The sequence below is a fragment of the Anomaloglossus baeobatrachus genome, chromosome 2 (assembly GCF_048569485.1).
Source record: "Anomaloglossus baeobatrachus isolate aAnoBae1 chromosome 2, aAnoBae1.hap1, whole genome shotgun sequence".
Lineage (NCBI taxonomy): Eukaryota > Metazoa > Chordata > Amphibia > Anura > Aromobatidae > Anomaloglossus > Anomaloglossus baeobatrachus.
Genome location: NC_134354.1, coordinates 222,839,594 through 222,861,478, shown reverse-complemented (window position 1 = coordinate 222,861,478; position 21,885 = coordinate 222,839,594). Strand labels below are relative to the sequence as shown.

At 47.1% G+C, this 21,885-nt stretch overlaps 1 protein-coding gene across 1 annotated transcript in view; it reads right to left on the bottom strand.

The window, feature by feature from the left end:
• LOC142289720 (potassium voltage-gated channel subfamily A member 10-like) overlaps positions 1-19,692 on the bottom strand; it is a 117,437-nt gene extending 97,745 nt beyond the window's left edge. The window contains exons 1-2 of the mRNA XM_075333647.1: positions 19,605-19,692; positions 18,917-19,021 (exon numbers count right to left, since the gene is read on the bottom strand). The gene's annotated coding sequence lies outside the window, so the exon portion shown is untranslated. The remainder of the gene's footprint in view (positions 1-18,916; positions 19,022-19,604) is intronic.
• Between the last annotated feature and the right edge of the window lie 2,193 nt (positions 19,693-21,885).

Genomic DNA, 21,885 nt, shown 5'->3' with positions numbered 1-21,885 from the left:
TGTGAATTGACAAAAGTACAATAGCCACGTTTAGGATACAACTAGGTACAGTGAGTGTTTGCTAGTATAATGGCTGAGTTTAAAAAAGTTTGAGTGTGCAATGCAGGCAGACGTCCTGCAAATAACGTTCCAATACTGTGAATTGACAAAAGTACAATAGCCACGTTTAGGATACAACTAGGTACAGTGAGTGTTTGCTAGTATAATGGCTGAGTTTAAAAAAGTTTGAGTGTGCAAGGCAGGCAGATGTCCTGCAAATAACGTTCCAATACTGTGAATTGACAAAAGTACAATAGCCACGTTTACGATACAACTAGGTACAGTGAGTGTTTGCTAGTATAATGGCTGAGTTTAAAAAAGTTTGAGTGTGCAATGCAGGCAGACGTGCTGCAAATAACGTTCCAATACTGTGAATTGACAAAAGTACAATAGCCACGTTTAGGATACAACTAGGTACAGTGAGTGTTTGCTAGTATAATGGCTGAGTTTAAAAAAGTTTGAGTGTGCAATGCAGGCAGACGTGCTGCAAATAACGTTCCAATACTGTGAATTGACAAAAGTACAATAGCCACGTTTAGGATACAACTAGGTACACTGAGTGTTTGCTAGTATAATGGCTGAGTTTAAAAAAGTTTGAGTGTGCAAGGCAGGCAGATGTCCTGCAAATAACGTTCCAATACTGTGAATTGACAAAAGTACAATAGCCACGTTTAGGATACAACTAGGTACAGTGAGTGTTTGCTAGTATAATGGCTGAGTTTAAAAAAGTTAGAGTGTGCAATGCAGGCAGATGTCATGCAAATAACGTTCCAATACTGTGAATTGACAAAAGTCCAATAGCCACGTATAGGATGCCACTAGGTACACTGAGTGTTTGCTAGTATAATGGCTTCGTTATAATTAGTTGGAGTGTGCAACGCAGGCAGATGCGCTCTGCAAATGTCTTGGCACTAGTGGGACTATAGCAAAGTCCAATAGCCACGTATAGGATGCCACTAGGTACACTGAGTGTTTGCTAGTAAAATTGCTTAGTTTAAAAAAGTTGTAGTGTGCAATGCAGGCAGACGTGCTCTGCAAATGTCTTGGCACTAGTGGGACTATAGCAAAGTCCAATAGCCACGTATAGGATGCCACTAGGTACACTGAGTGTGTGCTAGTATAATGGCTTAGTTATAATTAGTTGGAGTGTGCAATGCAGGCAGATGCGCTCTGCAAATGTCTTTGCACTAGTGGGACTATAGCAAAGTCCAATAGCCACGTATAGGATGCCACTAGGTACACTGAGTGTTTGCTAGTAAAATTGCTTAGTTTAAAAAAGTTGTAGTGTGCAATGCAGGCAGACGTGCTCTGCAAATGTCTTTGCACTAGTGGGACTATAGCAAAGTCCAATAGCCACGTATAGGATGCCACTAGGTACACTGAGTGTTTGCTAGTAAAATTGCTTAGTTTAAAAAACTTGGAGTGTGCAATGCAGGCAGATGTGCTCTGCTAATGTCTTTGCACTAGTGGGACTATAGCAAAGTCCAATAGCCACGTATAGGATGCCACTAGGTACACTGAGTGTTTGCTAGTATAATGGCTTCGTTATAATTAGTTGGAGTGTGCAACGCAGGCAGATGCGCTCTGCAAATGTCTTGGCACTAGTGGGACTATAGCAAAGTCCAATAGCCACGTATAGGATGCCACTAGGTACACTGAGTGTTTGCTAGTAAAATTGCTTAGTTTAAAAAAGTTGTAGTGTGCAATGCAGGCAGACGTGCTCTGCAAATGTCTTTGCACTAGTGGGACTATAGCAAAGTCCAATAGCCACGTATAGGATGCCACTAGGTACACTGAGTGTTTGCTAGTAAAATTGCTTAGTTTAAAAAACTTGGAGTATGCAATGCAGGCAGATGTGCTCTGCTAATGTCTTTGCACTAGTGGGACTATAGCAAAGTCCAATAGCCACGTATAGGATGCCACTAGGTACACTGAGTGTTTGCTAGTATAATGGCTTCGTTATAATTAGTTGGAGTGTGCAACGCAGGCAGATGCGCTCTGCAAATGTCTTGGCACTAGTGGGACTATAGCAAAGTCCAATAGCCACGTATAGGATGCCACTAGGTACACTGAGTGTTTGCTAGTAAAATTGCTTAGTTTAAAAAAGTTGTAGTGTGCAATGCAGGCAGACGTGCTCTGCAAATGTCTTTGCACTAGTGGGACTATAGCAAAGTCCAATAGCCACGTATAGGATGCCACTAGGTACACTGAGTGTTTGCTAGTAAAATTGCTTAGTTTAAAAAAGTTGTAGTGTGCAATGCAGGCAGATGTGCTCTGCTAATGTCTTTGCACTAGTGGGACTATAGCAAAGTCCAATAGCCACGTTTAGGATGCCACTAGGTACACTGAGTGTTTGCTAGTATAATGGCTTACTTAGAATGAGTTGGAGTGTGCAGAGGACAAGAGGGTACAGTGGCAGGATTGTGGTGCTCTGGGTAGAGGAATGGAAGCCTGCCTTTCTATTCCCTCCTAATGGTGAAATGCAGGGAGGAAATCCCTGACCTGGGCTACACAGACGCTGTTGCTGTTTGCAGGACCTGTCACTTATGGCTCTCTGACCCTGCCGCTTTGAGCCCTTAAAAGGACTGCTAGAATGTGCTCTCCCTAAGCTGTCTAACGCTGTGTATGCAGCGCATACAGCTGTATCGGCTATAGGACTCAGGAGGACGGAGCTGCGACACTGATGTCTGACACCAAAGACGCAGAAGGCAGATAATGGCGTTCGTGAAGAAAATGTCCGGTTTTATAATGCAGGGACATGTGACATGCAGATCCTATCACACATGCCGTTGCTTCTCTGGCTCAAAGTCCACTTAGGTGTGTGTGTGTCTGTGATTGGCTGACATGCTGGCCCGCCCCACAAGACGCGCGCGCTTAGGGAAGGAAGACAAGAAAAAAAAAAAAAAAAATGGCGATCGCCATTATAGAAACAGCAGTGATCTGAAGGCGCTGTTCACGCACACTATACACTGAAATGTGATAATAGTTTGATTCACAGAGTGACTTACACTATTACAGCAGAAACCAAGCTAGGATTTAGCTGTTTTTTGGCTGCTAGAACCGTTCTCGAACGTTTCTAGAACTATCGAGCTTTTGCAAAAAGCTCGAGTTCTAGTTCGATCTAGAACATGCCCCAAAATCACTCGAGCCGCGAACTGGAGAACCACGAACCACGAACCGCGCTCAACTCTAGTCATAAGACAGGCTTCATAGAAACCAGACATAGCCCCTCCTTATAATTGCTTGGTTACTTGGCTGCAGAAAACGCATACTCCCAACTCATCAGGGGAGTCTTTAAAGATTCAATGCTCTGCATTCTGTCAGGGCAGACCTGCTCCTGACAGCATATTGATAAATGCCCTCAAACAGACACACACGTCTTCCAAAACTGGACAAATTCAAAAGTGCCACCTTTTTTTAAAAAAAAATGTTAGAAATAACCCAGTTCTGCTAATTCCTTTAAATTTCTACTTTCTCTGTAATTTCAGTTTTACATGTGGTATGAAAATATATCAAACCTACAAGTTTGCATAACACCTGAGTTTATTCAAACCAAAACCTAAAGTCCTCTTGGGATAGGAGGGTTTCACATTTTGCAAAGAAAAAAATATCACATTCTTGTGTCATTTTTTATGGCAAGAACAGTACAACTTTAATGGGTTCTCCACTACTAATGTCACCCTCTTTCATTTATCCTAACTATTCCAAACTAACACTCTCCTAATATACTCTTTCTACCTAAACTGCTCCTGAAAGCTGATCTCTTTGCTGTTCGTTTATTCTTATGTTGATGTTTCAGCTTTGATCCTTCAAGTCTGGAGACCGGAATCGGACCAACTGAGCAGGGCACATCATTGGAGGGGGTGGGCCGGTGTCACGCTCCCCGGGTCCTCGGCTCCCCTCCCCGGGTCCTCTGCCCCGCTCCCCGGGTCCTCAGCCCCGCTCCCCGGCTCACCTGCCACGCTCCCCCCTCTCCAGCCTCCGGTGCCCGTCCTTCCCAGGTTCCCTGGCCTCCGATCCCGGCGTCTGACGGCTTCCCAGGCCCTGGCCGGCTCCCCTGCGTCCTCCCCTCAGCTTCCTTCCCTGGCTTCTGGCACCCGGGCGGCGCGCATGCGCATTAGGGCGCGCGCGCGGTCACTGACCCTTTCTTAAAGGGCCAGCGTCCATTAACAGGAAATGAAGCTAAACAGGTACAGGGTATATAAGGGGTTATTGTCCAAGGGGGCGGGGCCTGATCTTCGTGTTTTCCAAGCTAGGAGTCAGGTCTCCTTGTGTCTCCTTGCCATACTCACGTATCTCTCTTCTAGAGCTGATCCTGCCTCGGCATCCGGTCCTGCTGAATCCCGAACCCCGCACGCTGTCCGTCTGCCATCTGACAGTCCGTACCATCTCGGATCCCTGCGGTGACCCGTCATCTCGCTCCAAAGGTTCCGGACCCCGCCTGACCTCATCTCGGCTTCCGAACCTGAGCTACGTCACCCGGACTACCATCTGTGACTCCGTGGTCCCAGGGACTTCTCCGTTACACTCACTTGCACGGACTGTTCTGCTGCCCATAGTGCTTCAGCTACCGGACTCCTTACCACCATCTTAGAGTTCGGACCAGTGGATCCACCTCCTGGGTCTGCCCGACCGCCTGGCCCTGACAGTAAGATCAGGCCATGGATCCCGCTGCAGCACTAGCGGCCTTGCAAGAGGAACTCCAACGCCAGCGTGAAGTCCAGACCCGCATGTTGGACTTTATGACTTCCGTGGACACCCGCCTGTACACGTTACAAGCGGCTGTTACGCCTTCAACATTCCGGGCCTCCACTAGTCAATCCACGGCTCCCGCACCCGTGGCAGCCTCTTCGGATGCTTCCCGACTCCGTTTGGCTTCACCACCTCGTTATGCCGGAGATCCCAAGACCTGCAGGGGCTTCATAAACCAATGTTCCCTTCATTTCACGCAGCTGCCACATTTGTTTGCCTCCGACCAAGCCAAGGTCGCCTTCATCATGTCTCGCCTAGAGGGCGAGGCACTGGCGTGGATGAATCCCTTGTGGGAGAAGGAGGACCCTATGACCAAGGACCTTCAAGAGTTCCTGCAGGCCTTTCGCAGCACCTTCGACGAGCCGGGACGCGCCTCTGCGTCTGCTTCATCCCTTCTCCGCTTACGTCAAGGAACACTGACGGTAGGCCAATATGCCATCCGTTTCCGCACTTTGGCTTCAGAACTCGGGTGGAATAATGAGGCCCTAACAGCCGCCTTCTGGGAAGGACTCTCGAGTCGCATCAAAGACGAGTTGGCGGGTCGTGACGTGCCCTCCACCCTAGATGCCCTGATTGCCCTAGCAACTCTAGTGGACATTCGTTTTCAGGAGCGCTCCAAAGAGCTATCTCGTGAGAGACGTCCGGTACGGCATTCCTCTCCTCCACGGAAGCCCTCCGTACCTCAGTCATCAACAGCTGGGATTCCCGTCCACGAGCCCATGCAGATTGACCGAGTACGGCGGTCTGAACAACGTCGAGCAGAGCGGCTCGCCAAGGGTCTCTGTTTTTACTGCGGAGAGGACACCCACCTGCTACGCTCCTGTCCAGAGAGGCCGGGAAACTCCAAAGCCTAGGGTTGGTAGGAGAGGCCACCCTAGGTGCTGGGACTCTCTCAGACCCGGTTATGTGGACCGTGCAAGTGTCAGCGGGAGAGACGCGCTTCACGGCTGAGGCATACCTCGACTCTGGAGCAGCAGGCAATTTCATCCAGCAGGCCACGGTGGACAAGTACCAGTTGCCTGTTACTCTACTCGATAAGCCCCTAGTGATTGCCTCTGTGGATGGGAGACCCCTCGCTGATACCATCTCCTGGGTCACCAGGCCGGTCGAACTGCGTATCGGTGCCCTGCACACCGAGAACATCGCTCTCTACGTCCTTCCACACATGTCCCATCAAATCCTGCTGGGACTTCCCTGGTTGCGGACACACGAACCATCAGTCAGCTGGGGCACTGGCGAAATCACCCGATGGGGCTCCGCCTGTCATGAGAAGTGTCTGAAGTCTATACAACCCATCCGACGACCTCCGGTTCCAGAGAACCTACCTGAACTGCCCTCGGCCTATTGGTCCTTCGCAGACGTTTTTGACAAGAAGGAGTCTGAGGTACTTCCGCCACACCGTCCCTACGATTGCGCCATCGACCTGCTCCCAGGAACAACACCACCTCGAGGACGGATATATCCGTTGTCTCCAGCCGAAACCAGGGCCATGTCTACCTACATCACAGAAAGCCTGGCAAAGGGATTCATCCGGAGATCCTCCTCTCCTGCGGGAGCAGGCTTCTTCTTCGTTAAGAAGAAAGAGGGTGACCTACGCCCATGCATTGACTACCGGGGTTTGAATCAGATCACCATAAAAAACAAGTACCCCCTGCCGCTCATCCCCGAATTGTTCGACCGGCTCAGAGGAGCCCGTGTGTTCACCAAACTGGATCTTCGGGGTGCCTACAACCTAGTTCGTATCCGTTCTGGGGACGAATGGAAGACTGCGTTTAATACTCGCGATGGGCACTATGAATACTGCGTAATGCCCTTCGGTCTGTGTAACGCTCCTGCCGTATTCCAAGAATTGGTGAACGACATTTTCCGGGACCTCCTCTACATCTGTGTAGTAGTTTATCTGGATGACATCCTTGTCTTCTCTCCGGACCTCCAGACCCACAGAGAGAACGTACGGCTGGTTCTACAGAGACAGAGAGAATCGTCTCTACGCCAAATATGAGAAGTGTGTCTTTGAGCAGTCTTCTCTCCCTTTCCTGGGATACATCATCTCGGGTACAGGGCTGCAGATGGATCCAAAGAAGGTCTCCTCCATTCTCAACTGGCCTCCCCCTTCTGGACTGAAGGCAATCCAACGGTTCCTGGGATTCGCCAACTACTACCGCCAGTTTATCCCTCACTTCTCTGCCCTGACTGCTCCTCTCTCCGCCTTGACCAAGAAGGAGGCTAATCCAAAGGACTGGTCACCTGCGGCCGACGCCGCGTTTTGCTCTCTGAAGCGAGCATTTGCCTCCTCTCCTGTACTCCACCGACCGGAGTTAAACCGCCAGTTCACCTTGGAGGTGGATGCCTCCTCCTCAGGAGCCGGAGCAGTGCTCATGCAGAAGTCCTCCTCCGGGAAGATGGTGACTTGCGGTTTTTTCTCCAAGAGCTTCTCAGCGCCTGAACGCAACTACACCATCGGTGACTGAGAACTATTGGCGGTCAAACTGGCGCTGGAGGAGTGGCGCTACCTCCTGGAAGGAGCAGTGTACCCCGTGATTATCTACACGGACCACAAGAACCTGGAATACCTTCGGTCCGCTCAGCGACTGAACCCACGGCAAGCCAGGTGGTCCTTATTCTTTGCCAGGTTTGATTTCCAGCTCCATTTCCGACCCGCGGACAAGAATGTACGCGCTGATGCCCTGTCTAGGTCTCTCATGCCCATGGAGCAGGAGGAAGAGAGTACCCAACCTATCATCTCTCCTAGCAAGATTATTCCGGTGGCTCCTGTCACCCTGGCCCAGATACCGCCCGGGAAGACCTATGTCTCTGAGACCGACAGGCAAAAAGTCTTACACTGGGGTCATGCCTCAAAAACAGCCGGTCATGCAGGTCAGAAGAGAACATGGGGTGCGATTGTACGCCATTACTGGTGGCCATCCCTTCGCACGGACGTCGCTGCTTTCGTCTCTGCCTGCTCCTCTTGTGCCAGGAACAAGACGCCCAAGCACCTGCCATATGGCCGTCTTCTGCCTCTGCCTATACCCTCAGTTCCATGGCAACACATAGCGATGGACTTTATTACGGACTTGCCATTATCCTCCGGGCACACAGTCATATGGGTCGTGGTGGACCGGTTCTCCAAAATGGCTCACTTCGTCCCTATGGCCGGACTGCCCTCTGCTCAGGAACTCGCGGAAGCCTATATACATCACATCTTCCGCTTGCATGGCTTTCCATCCCACATCGTGTCCGACAGGGGAACTCAGTTCACCTCCCGCTTCTGGAGGGCGCTCTGCAAGCATCTGGGAGTGACTCTGGACTTTTCTTCTGCTTACCATCCTCAGTCTAATGGCCAAGTGGAGAGGGTCAATCAAATCTTGACCTCCTTCTTACATCACTATGTCAACGCCCATCACGACGACTGGTCCACGCTTCTGCCTTGGGCTGAATTCTCCCATAACCACCACATCAGTGAGTCGTCCTCCAAGTCTCCCTTCCATGTCGTTTACGGACTTCAGCCCTCCATCCCGTTGCCTATATCCCCTTCTTCGGATGTCCCTGCTGCTGATACTGTAGCCCGTGACTTCGCTACCATTTGGGACTCTGTCAAGGCGTCCCTTGGGCGCGCTTCCCAGCGGATGAAGAAACACGCCGACAAGAGGCGCCTGGACCCTCCGTGTTTCTCTCCTGGTGACCTGGTCTGGCTTGCTTCCCAGTACATCCGATTGAAGATACCTTCCTACAAGCTGGGTCCTCGCTACATCGGGCCGTTTAAGGTCCTCAGCAAGATCAATGAGGTCTCCTACAAACTGAGGCTTCCGGCCACGATGCGGATTCCCAACTCCTTCCACGTCTCTCTGCTCAAGCCGGTTTTCCTTGGTCCCTTCTCCTCTGCTGCCAGTCCGGCTCCTCCTCCTATTGCCGAGGACGACATCTATGCGGTAAGGGATATCGTGGCCATGAAGACTGTTCGAGGCCGACAGTTCTTCCTGGTGGACTGGGAGGGGTATGGTCCTGAGGATAGGTCCTGGGAGCCCAGGGAGAACGTGGGCACTCCTCTGATCCGTGCCTTCATGTCCCGGTTGCGGGGAGGGGGGCGTGGGGGGGGGGGTACTGTCACGCTCCCCGGGTCCTCGGCTCCCCTCCCCGGGTCCTCTGCCCCGCTCCCCGGGTCCTCAGCCCCGCTCCCCGGCTCACCTGCCACGCTCCCCCCTCTCCAGCCTCCGGTGCCCGTCCTTCCCAGGTTCCCTGGCCTCCGATCCCGGCGTCTGACGGCTTCCCAGGCCCTGGCCGGCTCCCCTGCGTCCTCCCCTCAGCTTCCTTCCCTGGCTTCTGGCACCCGGGCGGCGCGCATGCGCATTAGGGCGCGCGCGCGGTCACTGACCCTTTCTTAAAGGGCCAGCGTCCATTAACAGGAAATGAAGCTAAACAGGTACAGGGTATATAAGGGGTTATTGTCCAAGGGGGCGGGGCCTGATCTTCGTGTTTTCCAAGCTAGGAGTCAGGTCTCCTTGTGTCTCCTTGCCATACTCACGTATCTCTCTTCTAGAGCTGATCCTGCCTCGGCATCCGGTCCTGCTGAATCCCGAACCCCGCACGCTGTCCGTCTGCCATCTGACAGTCCGTACCATCTCGGATCCCTGCGGTGACCCGTCATCTCGCTCCAAAGGTTCCGGACCCCGCCTGACCTCATCTCGGCTTCCGAACCTGAGCTACGTCACCCGGACTACCATCTGTGACTCCGTGGTCCCAGGGACTTCTCCGTTACACTCACTTGCACGGACTGTTCTGCTGCCCATAGTGCTTCAGCTACCGGACTCCTTACCACCATCTTAGAGTTCGGACCAGTGGATCCACCTCCTGGGTCTGCCCGACCGCCTGGCCCTGACAGCCGGTCCTATGTGAGTGACAAGTTTGGGCATACATGCTCTGATCAGACTTCACTCTCCTCTCAGCCTGCTTTACATTGTTGTGCTTTCATGTGACAAGTGATGCGATGTGTCAATTACCAGATAATATATAACATTGCACAATCTAAACATTGGAGCCCTTATCGCAGGAAAGCATTGCTCTGTAAAGCAGGCTGAGAGGTGAGTGAAGTGTGATCTGGGCATATGTGCCCAGACTGGTGTCACTCACAAAGAATTACTCCCCCCCCCCCACATGTGCCCTGCACAGTTTTCCCGATTCTGGTCTCCAGAACGAAAGGATGAAAGCTGAAACATCAATGTAGGAAACTATATGTGCCGCAGAGAGATCAAATTACAGGAGCAGCTTATGTAGCAGAAGTATATTAGGAAAGTGTTAGTTAGGAAGAGTTAGGATAAAAGAAAGGAGGTCACATTTTTAGTAAAAAACCTCTTTAAGTCAATAGAATAATAAGAAACTATTCATAAATTGTGTTTTTGTGTAGTTTTTGGACCTCATTTCCCATAAGCTTCTTGCGAAAAATAGGTATGGAAAAAAAACATGTGTGCACAAGGAATGTATTAAAAATTGCAAAAAAGCATGTAAAAAGCACATTACCAAGGCCACAAACAAAAAAGTGTTTTGAAAAAGCTGTCAGCTTTTAATTTTTTAAAAAACTCTATTCAATAATATGGTATGGTGTTCAGCTGCAGATGTTTCTGCAACAGAAACTTGCCATGTAAAGTAGGAATATATCCTAATCCATTAATCACCACACTTTTTGCCTGAAATACTAAAAGTTTGTGAAAATTCACCCTTCAGGATATGTCCACACATTATCTTTTATGTGAATTCCGCATAGAATTTGTCTGAAAAAGCATCAGATAATCAGCAAAAATCTTGAAAATAATGCAAAAGTGTAAATTATGGAAAAAAAAGATGACAAAAAATATGACTGCAAAATCGCCAATGAAGCCACTACAGGGAAAAGGTCTACAGCATTGTCCTAAAGCAGCTTCACTTAGAAAAATATTACATCTCTGCCATCAGAACAAAGACCATTCGCTATCATGATTCAGGACAGTTTTCATACTCTTAAGGGTACTTTACATGCTGCGATATCAGTACTGATATCGCTAGCGAGCGTACCCGCCCCCGTCAGTTGTGCGACACGGGCAAATTGCTGCCCGTGGCGCACAACATCACTAACACCCATCACACGGACTTACCTTCCCTGCGACGTCGCTCTGGCTGGCAATCCGCCTCCTTTCTAAAGGGGCGGTACGTGCAGTGTCACAGCGACGTCACACGGCAGCCGTCCAATAGCAGAGAAGGGGCGGAGATGAGCGGCCGGAACATGCCACCCACCTCCTTCCTTCCTTATTTCCGGTGGACGCAGGTAATGAGATCTTCGTTGTTCCTGCGGTATCACACATAGCGATGTGTGCTGCCGCAGGAATGACGAACAACATCGTACCTGCAACAGCAATGATATTAAAGAAATGAACGACGTGTCAACATGCAATGATTTTTCTCGTTTTTGCGCTCGTTGATCGTCGCTCATTGGTGTCACACGCTGCGATGTCGCTAACGGTGCCGGATGTGCGTCAGTAATGACGTGACGCCGACGATATATCGTTAGCAATGTCGCAGCGTGTAAAGCACCCTTTACATGTAGAACTAAAACCTAGACTTAAAAACACCTCATACTATAGTTTTAAGGTGCAAATTTAAAAAGCTGTAAGGAATAAAAACCTTGAAAAATAAGTCAACTCTAACAACATTAGGAATACAAAGTCCTACCAAGTTATATAGAGTCAAGAACACCTTTATTGAATTTTGCAATAAAAATGTGAATTCAGGTTTACAAAATGGATCAGAAAAGTGTATGCTGCGATTTGTTCACATAGATTATCGATCAGTGTGAAAAATTGCTGGTGTGCACTGTTCTATAGATAATTATTGTGTCAGTGTGTTGTCTGTCAATGGGGTGGTGTTACGAGGGGGACCCGGGGAAGTGTGCCAAGATGGGAAATGGACAGCTTCTGCCGGTCAAGGTCCACTGTGCGGTGGAAGGGACCGCTGCTATGGTCAGGAAAGAGTGAGCAGGTTGCTACTAGTGATCGTCTGGAATGTCACAGACGATCTATGTACACCGGTCCGCCCTAACCCGTGAGGGTTGTATGGCTCGGGGCTTCTCGATCGGTGTACCTGTTGCACGGGGACGCACAGAGGTGCCTACGCACGTGTGCCAGCGGGAGTCACAGGAATATGGCATGAGGGTAGCATAGAGGTGCCCACGCACGTGTGCTTTCAAGAACCAGGTGAGTCCAGTGGAGACTCGAGGAGCTCACCTGGGACAGAAACACGGCCTGTTAAATGAGATACTGCCGGAGCAGCAAGGCAGGGGCAAGACCTGCCAACTAGGTGCTGCCTGAGCAGCAAGGGCAAAGCCCACAAAAGACAATGACATCTGTACAGTGGCGTGGAAGCACGCTGCCAGACATCCAAACATAGAAGGACAGTCGCGCGCCGCCATGATGGCAGGGGGAGCTTTTAAGGAGGTGTAGCTCCACCCAAGGGCAGGCGCGAGGCGGAGATGACGGACTTGACCCAATCAGGGTCCACGACGTCCCAGCCTGGCCAGTCAGGATTCACCACGTCACCAGCCTTCTCATCAAGCCGTGTGACGTCAGTGGGTGAATCAGGACCCACCACGCATTGCACATGCTCACCCTCCTGCCTCTGGGAAATAGAGGCGGGATCCTTGGTCTCACAATGTGCAGAGATAACGGGAGTCTCACTGCTTCCCTGAGCAGCAAACCTCTGCACATTGCGCAACCTCGCAGACCTCAGAGCCACTGAGCAGGAAGACCCGTGGCAGGCAAGGAATGGGAGACCGCTTCACTCCTTGCAACAGGAGAACCACTAGGTGTCACCCTTCTGCTGCCTCTTTGAGGAGGTATCTCCTGCACAGTCTGGCAGACCTTCGGCGCTGCTGAGCAGGAGCACTCGTGACAGGCAAGGAATGGGAGACTGCCCCATTCCTTGACCCAGGAGAGCCACGAGGTGTAACAGGTTGGCTGGGTGTCACAGGATACCCAACAGACCCCACTGACTTTGATAGGAACTACCAGAAAATGGTGCTATTTTATGTAATATTTTTGACTGAATTTATGATAAAAGTTCTAAAGAGAATTTTCATCACAGATGTGAACATAGATGTATGTAATTATTACACTACCCATGATGCCAAAGGTGACCTACACATTCTCTTCTATGGCTGGTCTCTTTAACCTCTTGTATTTACAAGCAGACAATGTTTTATATTAATATTCTAATTCTTAAGGACTAGGAGTTTAATGAGAAATAAAAAAAGATGCATGATTTATAAACTCAACAAGTAGAAAATATTAGATTATTAGCAGTTGAACCACAAGAGTCCAGATACAATAACTATGGGATAGTGAACTCCTAATGATAGGGGCCTCTATGTTATCCCTAATATCAGAGATACTCCTGATGATGGAGATGCCTGAGTCTTCTTCCTTGCCCTGCTCCTGATAAGACTTGATTTGATTCCTCCTCCCCCATGGAGGGACAGGACAGGATTGTGATAAAACCCACAGATAAAAACAGACAAGGTAAAACCAAAACTCTGTCACACAGCACCACACACAAAAGGTAAAAACAATAAGAGATTCAGGAGATAAAACAAGAACAGGAAGGAAGCTACAAAACAACAAAGAAAACTCCATAACTGCACCAAGCAAAAAGCACCACAGTCACCAGTAAGTCTAGGACACCACAACTCACAAACAAACATAAATAAACTATAGCTGGCATGGGTGGTAGGTTTCAACCAGAATAAACAAGAGGGGAGAAGATGTGATAGATCTTCCCCAACATGTGACCATAGGAGCAAGCAGACCAGAAGAGATTAACTCTTGCTAGCCTGTTCATAAATAAGCACACAGCAAGTCGACACCCAGGTCTACCTGTGTTGATCTCACACCAGAGAAACCATAGTGCAGACTGTAAAAATCTGCAATCTGAACAGTACCATATGCCACAATGACAGTAAAGCTCCATGTGACAAGTGACCACTAATTGCTTTGTTCTTCCTTCTATCAAGCGGTACTAAGAGCATGCATGCTGTCACTTTATTCCAACTAGGAGAACCATAGAGAGCTGAGCATGATTTGTTAGTTTGTTTTTTTTTTATTCAGCAACTTTTTTATTTGTTTAGCCTTTATGACTAAAATGATTCTGTGAAGTATATAAACAAGCCTTATTTACTTAAATGTGTTATATTTTCTACTGAAAGAGAAGCTGCCAAGTTAAAAGAAGCTATTAACCTGCATATATGGGATTAATCTGCAGGATATTAGTGTTCTGAGCCTTCCCGGCATCTGCACATCGAGCCCCTCTGCTGGGAGAAAATGAACTTGTAGGAGCTCAGGAGGGTCGGTGATACGGAAATATTAGGGGGGACGTGACTAGCGCCATTGACCCTGTCGGCGGATTGCAGTCTTCATTGAGCCAGCCGGTGTTTTATGCAATAGACTTCAAGAAAATGACTGTACAAGCGGCACATGTGCAGTTTGAGATCTCAATCTGCTTATGCACTCAATCTGCGCATGCACCACTTCCGAGTCCATTTTCTTGAAGTCTATTGTGTCAACCACTGGCTCAACGGAACCTGCAACCCGCCGGCAGGTTCAATGGGCTCCACTTCCCGCCGGCAGGCTCTATGGCATCTGCCACTGCATCCGTAAGCCCCCAGTATTGCTTACCCTCCTGTGCCGCGACATTGCAACAAAAGCCCTGAGCCACAGTATCACCAGCCCTCCATCCTGTGACTCTGCTGTGCCAACCCGGTAACCTTTACCGAAATTATAAGCCACACCCTCATTTTCCCCCCAGTTTAAAAACATCTTATAATTCATAAGTGGAACCCTTATTCGAGTGTAAGCCAACGGGGATTTTTTCAGCATAAAAAGTTTGCCGAAAATTATACTCGAGTATATACGGTACATATTTTGTTATGGCATGTGATTAAACAATGTTGCTTCTTTGCAAGTTGAGTATTTTGACTGTAATTGATGATAAGTACAGAAAAAATAATCTATACAAGTTTCTAAAAATTTCAAAAAAATCAAAACATTTTTATAGACAGGGCAATAACGTGCGCAAGTTTTATGAACTGTCCTGGAATTTCTGGATGGTTGGCATCTAGGTCTAAAGGGTGCTTTACACGCTGCAACATCGCTACCGATATATTGTCGGGGTCACGTTGTTAGTGACGCATATCCAGCGCTGGTAGCAACATCGCAGCGTGTGACACCAAGGAGCGATGATCAATGATCGCAAAATCGTTCAAAAATGGTGATCGTTGACATGTCGCTCCTTTCCTTAATATCATTGCTGTTGCAGGTACGATGTAACGACGAACATCTCCTTACCTGTGTCCACTGGCAATACGGAAGGAAGGAGCTGGGCGGGATATTACGTCCCGCTGATCTCCGCCCCTCATCTTCTATTGGTCGGCCGCTTAGTAACGCCGCAGTGACGTCGCTATGCCGCCGAATGCACCTCCCCCTTGAGGGAGGGATTGTTCGCGGTCACAGCGACGTTGCTGGCAAGGCATGTGTGTGTGACGCTGCCGTAGCGATAATGTTCGCTACGGCAGCGAGCACCAAATGTCGCACGAACGACGAGGGCGGGTGCTATTGCGCACGACATGGCTAGCAATCGCTAGTAATGTCGCAGCGTGTAAAGCACCCTTTAGGCTATGGGAGGAGCTGCTGGGAGGAGCAGTTAGCAGTAGATAAGACAAAAAGTTCATCTGCGTCAGTCTTTGAGGTATTTAGACCTAATGCCTGCTCCACCTAGGTTGTTGTAGTGTGCAAGAATCTGATGCTGGTTTGGACTTTAGGAGTGGTGGTGGCCTGGATGCTCAGCAGTTAGACTATTAAAAATTAGTGGAAAGGTGGACGCTGGAAGAGTAATAAAGGGGCTGAGTCAGGCCTCTGGTGGACTCACCCAACGTATATAAGCAGCTTTAATTTCATTTCTGGTTGCCAAGTACTATGACTGCTTTCAATTGCGATGGGAAAAGAGGAGAGTTGAGCAACACTGATTTTTATCACATAGCTATAGCTGGGTCTAATCAGCCCTGTGAGTCAAACCAGTTCTACGGAGACTAAAAAGAAGCTTAGTTGGGACTCAGTTATCTGAAAATTAAGTTGAAGCCTGGAAGTTCAGTTTTTCGGTACAATAGACAGAACAAAATTGTCACTAAAAGGCATAGAGAAATTAGTGTTCCAGAGCAGTAGTGTCAGGCCCGTGAAGTGCAGGAACTAGTCAAAGATCAGGCTATGGTATAAGTTGACAAGGTCTGAGTCCTAGAGGTTAGAGCCTGATTAGAATAAAGCAGTGATATTTGTAGTGTGGCCTGGTTGGTAAAATGAAGATGGGATTGTTTATTGAGTCCATTGTGAAGTAATTGGATCCTGGACATGACCCTTGTAAAGTGAACAGCAACTAATAGAGCATAAAAATTCAGTGTTTTATCCATTCAGATAACTGCAATGTGAGGCAATTGAATCAACCCTGTGCTTACTTAAACCATTGGGTATATTGAGCCTGTTAAAGTGACACAAATTAACTTTTTGTGCAACCCTTTGTACCGTTATGTTAAGTAAAGTTGCTTTGTTTGAATTTCATTGATCTCTTTTACTACAGGGGAACTACTCCAAACTACTTACTGCTATAATGAATCCTTTCTATCATAACAAAGATGGCCTATCCTTCCAGAGAAACAAATTCATGCTTTTGGTCCATTTAAAATCAAATAGATAATTTTGCATGTAAAACACAAACAGAAACTTCCAAAAATACCATTAGCCTTTTAGAATGTGGTCTCAACGTTAAAAGCCAGAAGTAATCTTTTTAAAAAAGACAGATAATAGACAAAATAGACTCAGGAAATAAAATTAGCTTGAAAATTATAAGCCACAAGTAAAGTAGATTATGGATGCTGTTAATCATGCTTAGGGAGCATAACTGGAATATCTGAGGCAGGAAGAAGTGCCTTGCCGGACTCGTCCAATAAGGATGCCGTGAGATTCCAACAAGGAAAGTAGCAGGGAGGACACTCTAACGCCTCACCTCAGGCAGTAGCGTGACATCCTGGGCTCAAGCTGGCTATAAGCTTCTTTCCCAGTGCTCCGACTTTTTTTTTTTGTCTGGAAGCAAAAGGAGGAAGTGGGGGAGGTGGGGGTTATATAGCTGAAGGAGGAAGCAACATAGGCTATGGGGGGTGATGTTTGTGAAGGAGGGGACAAGCTAATCTGTCGGGGTGGGATATATGTGAAGGAGGGGACAAGCTAGGCTCTGGTGGGGTGATATATGTGAAGTATGAGGGGGCCAGCTGGGCCCTGTGGGGGGGTAATATATGTGACGGATGAGGGGGCTGACTGGGCCCTGTGGGGGTAATATATGTGAAGGATAAAGTGACTGCCTGGGCCCTGTGAGGGAGTAATATATGTGAAGATTGAGGGGGCAAACTGAGTCCTGGGGAGCTGCAATATGTAAAGGATGAGGAGGCAATCTGGTCCCAGAAGGTGGTGATAAATGTAAAGGATAAGAGGGCATTCTGGGCCCTTAGGGGGGGGGGTAATATATGTGAAGGATGAGGGGACAGGCTGGGCACTGTGGAAGAGTAATATATATGAAGGATGAGGGGGCTGACTGGGTCCTGTGGGGCTGCCATATGTGAAGGATAAGGAGACAGGCTTGGACCTGGGGGCTCGGCTGATCGTCATATTCACTGTGTGCAGATTTTTCTTTGCAGGGAGTTTAGCTAAGAATAAAATGCTGACTGGAACTGAGGAAGAGGGTAGGATACAAGAATTGGCACATAAGGGGTGGACTTGAATAAATCCCCTGATGTATAGTATTGTAGAAGTTACAATAGATATCACTATATAATGTAAGAAGTGAAATCTTTGGCATTGTACTATCTCTGCCGTATCTGTGCATCATGAATCGTGGTGTGTGTTAATGGGGCCCACTGAGACTTTCACCCGGGGCCATGAAAACCCGGAGCCCGCCCTGCACTACTTTAAAGCAAAATTAAAACCAGGTACCATCAAATACTCTATCTGAAAATGCATGCTAAAAATATAAACCCCACTAAGAATATTCTCAACTAAAGGCTACTTTACACACTGCGATATCGGTCCCGATATCGCTAGTGTGGGTACCCGCCCCCATCTGTTGCGTGACACGGGCAAATCGCTGCCCGTGTCGCACAACAGCCGTCACACATACATACCTGTCCGGCGACGTCGCTGTGACGGGCGAACCGCCTCCTTTCTAAGGGGGCGGTCCGTGCGGCGTCACAGCGACGTCACTGAACCGCCGCCCAATAGCAGCGGAGGGGCGGAGCTGAGCGGGACGTAACATCCCGCCCACCTCCTTCCTTCCTCATAGCGGCCGGGAGGCAGGTAAGGAGAGCTTCCTCGTTCCTGCGGCGTCACACGCAGCGATGTGTGCTGCCGCAGGAACGAGGAACAACCTCGTTACTGCTGCAGTAACGAGATTTGAGAATGGACCCCCATGTCGCCGATTAGCGATTTTGCACGTTTTTGCAACGATGCAAAATCGCTTATCGGTGTCACACGCAACGGCATCACTAAAGCGACCGGATGTGCGTCACGAATTCCGTGACCCCAACGACTCCGCATTAGCGATGTCGTAGCATGTAAAGCCCGCTTTACAGTAATCCAAATCCAGTTTTTCCGATACTTTCATTGATTACAAGAAGAAAATGATGTTTGCATTTTGCACTAAGTTCCAGTCTAAATTCTAGTAAACCACAAAATGTAAAGAAACTTGTTTCTAACTTTGCCACAGTTTGAGAATTTGTATATTAAAAGAATTTTGAATAATATTTAATTTATACTCTGGATGATAATAGAATAACTAATCCATCAATGATAAATTAGAACTGTGGAAGTGTCTGTGCCCAAAAAACTGAAATAGTAGCTGTTCTGGGTTCTTGCTAAATATGATTATCTAGCATAATAGAAAGAGTTATGACATGACGGAGGAAAAATCCCCCAAACAATGCAAACACATTGGGAGAGGGGTTAATTAAGCAATGTCTCTATGCAGCTAGTATTTGTAAACTGAGTTAACAAATTAGAAGTTCCCTTCTTACCTGTAAGAAATGTAAAGGAAGCCTTCTCAGATACCTAGGATTTTACAATTTGTATATATTCCTGTGATATACAGCTTAATACTTGCAAATTCACATATTTTCCTCCTAGAAAAATAATTGAAACAATATGTAAAAAATTTGCTATTTGCCGCTGGTGTTATTATAAAAAAAAAATTAATTTTACTTTATAAAAATAGAATAAATCATAATAAGTAGCGATTATTAGTCCATCTAGTGGTCCAAAATGATTGAAAAATGTCTTAATACATGTTATACAGCATAAAACAAATTCATCATAACTAATATAGACAATTTTTGTTATTGTGTGATATACGAAGCATATTTTAACCTTTAGTTTTATAATTTTTTGTACTATGTAAAATGAAACAAAATAAATTACAAATTAAAATCCTATTTTTAGACTAATTTCGGTTCATTATACATATATATATTTTTTATGTGTGTATATCAGTTATAGCTTAGCCGAACAACCAATCCAAAGTCATTATATTATTATATTTTGTCTGGTCGAAAAGAATTTCAGTCCATTATATATATATATATATATATATATATATATATTTTATGTGTGTATATAAATTATAGCTTAGTCGAACAACCAATCCAAGGTTATATTTTGGCTGGTTGAAAACTATTAACGGTAAACATTAAAGATATCGCCACCTACCTGATTTTAATGTTGTGTTCTCTGGAAATGTGACCTGTAAAATATTTACATTAAGTCTTTTCAGAGCTCTGACACGAATCTAGTTAAGTAGTAGACTGAAGAACAAAATGTGTTTGACTCCACCAAGACTCAGATTCAGAAATCCTACCCTTGAATGTAACTCTATCTGGCTTTGTTGTTTCCATACCCTGAGTGCCTACACAGTCAGGTAAAAGTCTCGGTTCTGTTCTGAAGAGAAAGGGGTGCAAGTGTTATAGCTTCAATAAATTTCAGGTCAGAGATTCCTCGTATGCAATTATCACTGAACATAAATAGCTGCATTACTTATCATACTGATTATTTGGGCACGGAGCTTAAAGTCAGGTCCCAACATAGTGACACATCAATGTCAGACTAAAATTATAGAATAAGAAGTGATGAGAACTAATAAAATCTAATCTGCATTATGAATATTACGAATTTTATTGTTTCTTAGAGAGGGTTAAAAGTAGACTGACAAAAAATATTATTCCCGCAGTAGCAGGCAAAACCAGTCAATGTTATCTGTCCGTCTGCTGTATAAGATGTAGAGAAGTGGCAAAAAATGTGTAAATTAATCCCACTCATCCATAAAGGTTATATGGTCACATGGACAGATTGGATGCGGTTCTCAACAGCTTCCTAGCCATATATGAGGCTGCTGAGTTAAGGTCAGTAATAGTGATGGACGGGCATGCTCGGCACTGCTTGTTACTCTATAGCATTAGGGCGCACGATCAAGTAATGAGCTGTGTCAAGCATCGCTGGGTACTTGAGTGCTCGGGTTACAATGTATGCAGCTTCTTTCACTGATTGGATCCACCCACTGAAGGCATGGATTTCTCAGCCAAGTGCAAGGACTCCTCCCACAGATGGACTCTTAGAGCTGAAGACCTCCCCAAGTAAGTTCTCTATCTATCTCTAACTCTCTCTTCCAGGAGCTATCCCTGGCCTCCTGAGAGGGTCTGCCAGAAAAACCCTTGTGTTTCCCATTGACTTCCATTATGCTCATTACTCCACCCGAGCGCTTGAAATTGTTGAACGCAAGTATGAAGCCCCCAAGAATTTTAGTGCTCGTACATCACTAGTCAGGATCTCTATCAGTGTATGCATCACGGACCATAAAACACAGAAAAAAATCTTAGACTTCTCTTTAGGCCTAAGACACAAGGCATGAAAATCGGAGCGAGTGGAATGTGATAAAACATCGCATTCCACTCGGACTAATATTACTCTATATGCCAGCACCCATGATCGATTATTTTCTCAGCCCTAATCAGACCGATAAAACAGTCGCAGCATGCTGCAGGTGCAATGCGATTGTGTTTCTCTTGCACCCATTCAAGTCTATGGGGTGTGAGAAACATCGCACTGCACTCGCATTACACCGGTGTAACGTGAGTGCAGAGCGAAAATGGCAATAGCAGTCAACAGAGGAGAGAGGGAGATAAATCCCTCTCTCCCCTCTGCAGCGCTGGCCCTCCCCTCCTCAGTGCCGGCCTGCCCCCCACAGCTGTGGTCCGATCGCACGATCGGACCTCAGTCGCAATGACACTTGAATGACAATCAGCTCCCGCTGTGCTGCCAGCGTGAGCTAAGTGTCATGCGAGAATCGCAGTAGTCCACGTGTGGCCCCGGCCTTAAAATCTCACCCAGTTATCCCAATACATGGCATTAAAAATAGATTGTCTTGTTGACTGAAGTAGTTATGTAAATACCACTATCTTATTACAGATCTTAATTGTGAAAAGGGTGATTCACCCATATTTTTTATTGTCTAGAGACGCGACGCTCTGTGCTGTGAGGGAGGAGGGAGGGGGGAGCAGGGAGCAGATGGGCTGTGACAGCGGTGAAACACCGCCCACAGCTCAGTGAGTCTGGAAGAATGCAGCCGGCTGCACGGATGTGACATGTGCGGCACTTGATGGTAACGTCACTGGAGCGGGAACAGCGGTCTGCAATAGCGCCTCTCACAGGCACTATTGCCAACACAAGGTATTTGAGAGAAAGATTGTTTCTCAATATAATATCGACCTAGACAGTAAAAAATATGGGTGAACCACCCCTTTAAATAAGTTGCATAAGTTATGTGATGTAACACCTACAAGTGCATCTCAATAAATTAGAATATCCTCAAAAAGTTAAATTATTTCAGTAATTCAATACAAAAAGGAAAACACATATATTATATAGTCATTACAAACAGAGTGATCTATTTCAAGTGTTTATTTCTGTTAATCTTGATGACTATGGCTTACAGCCA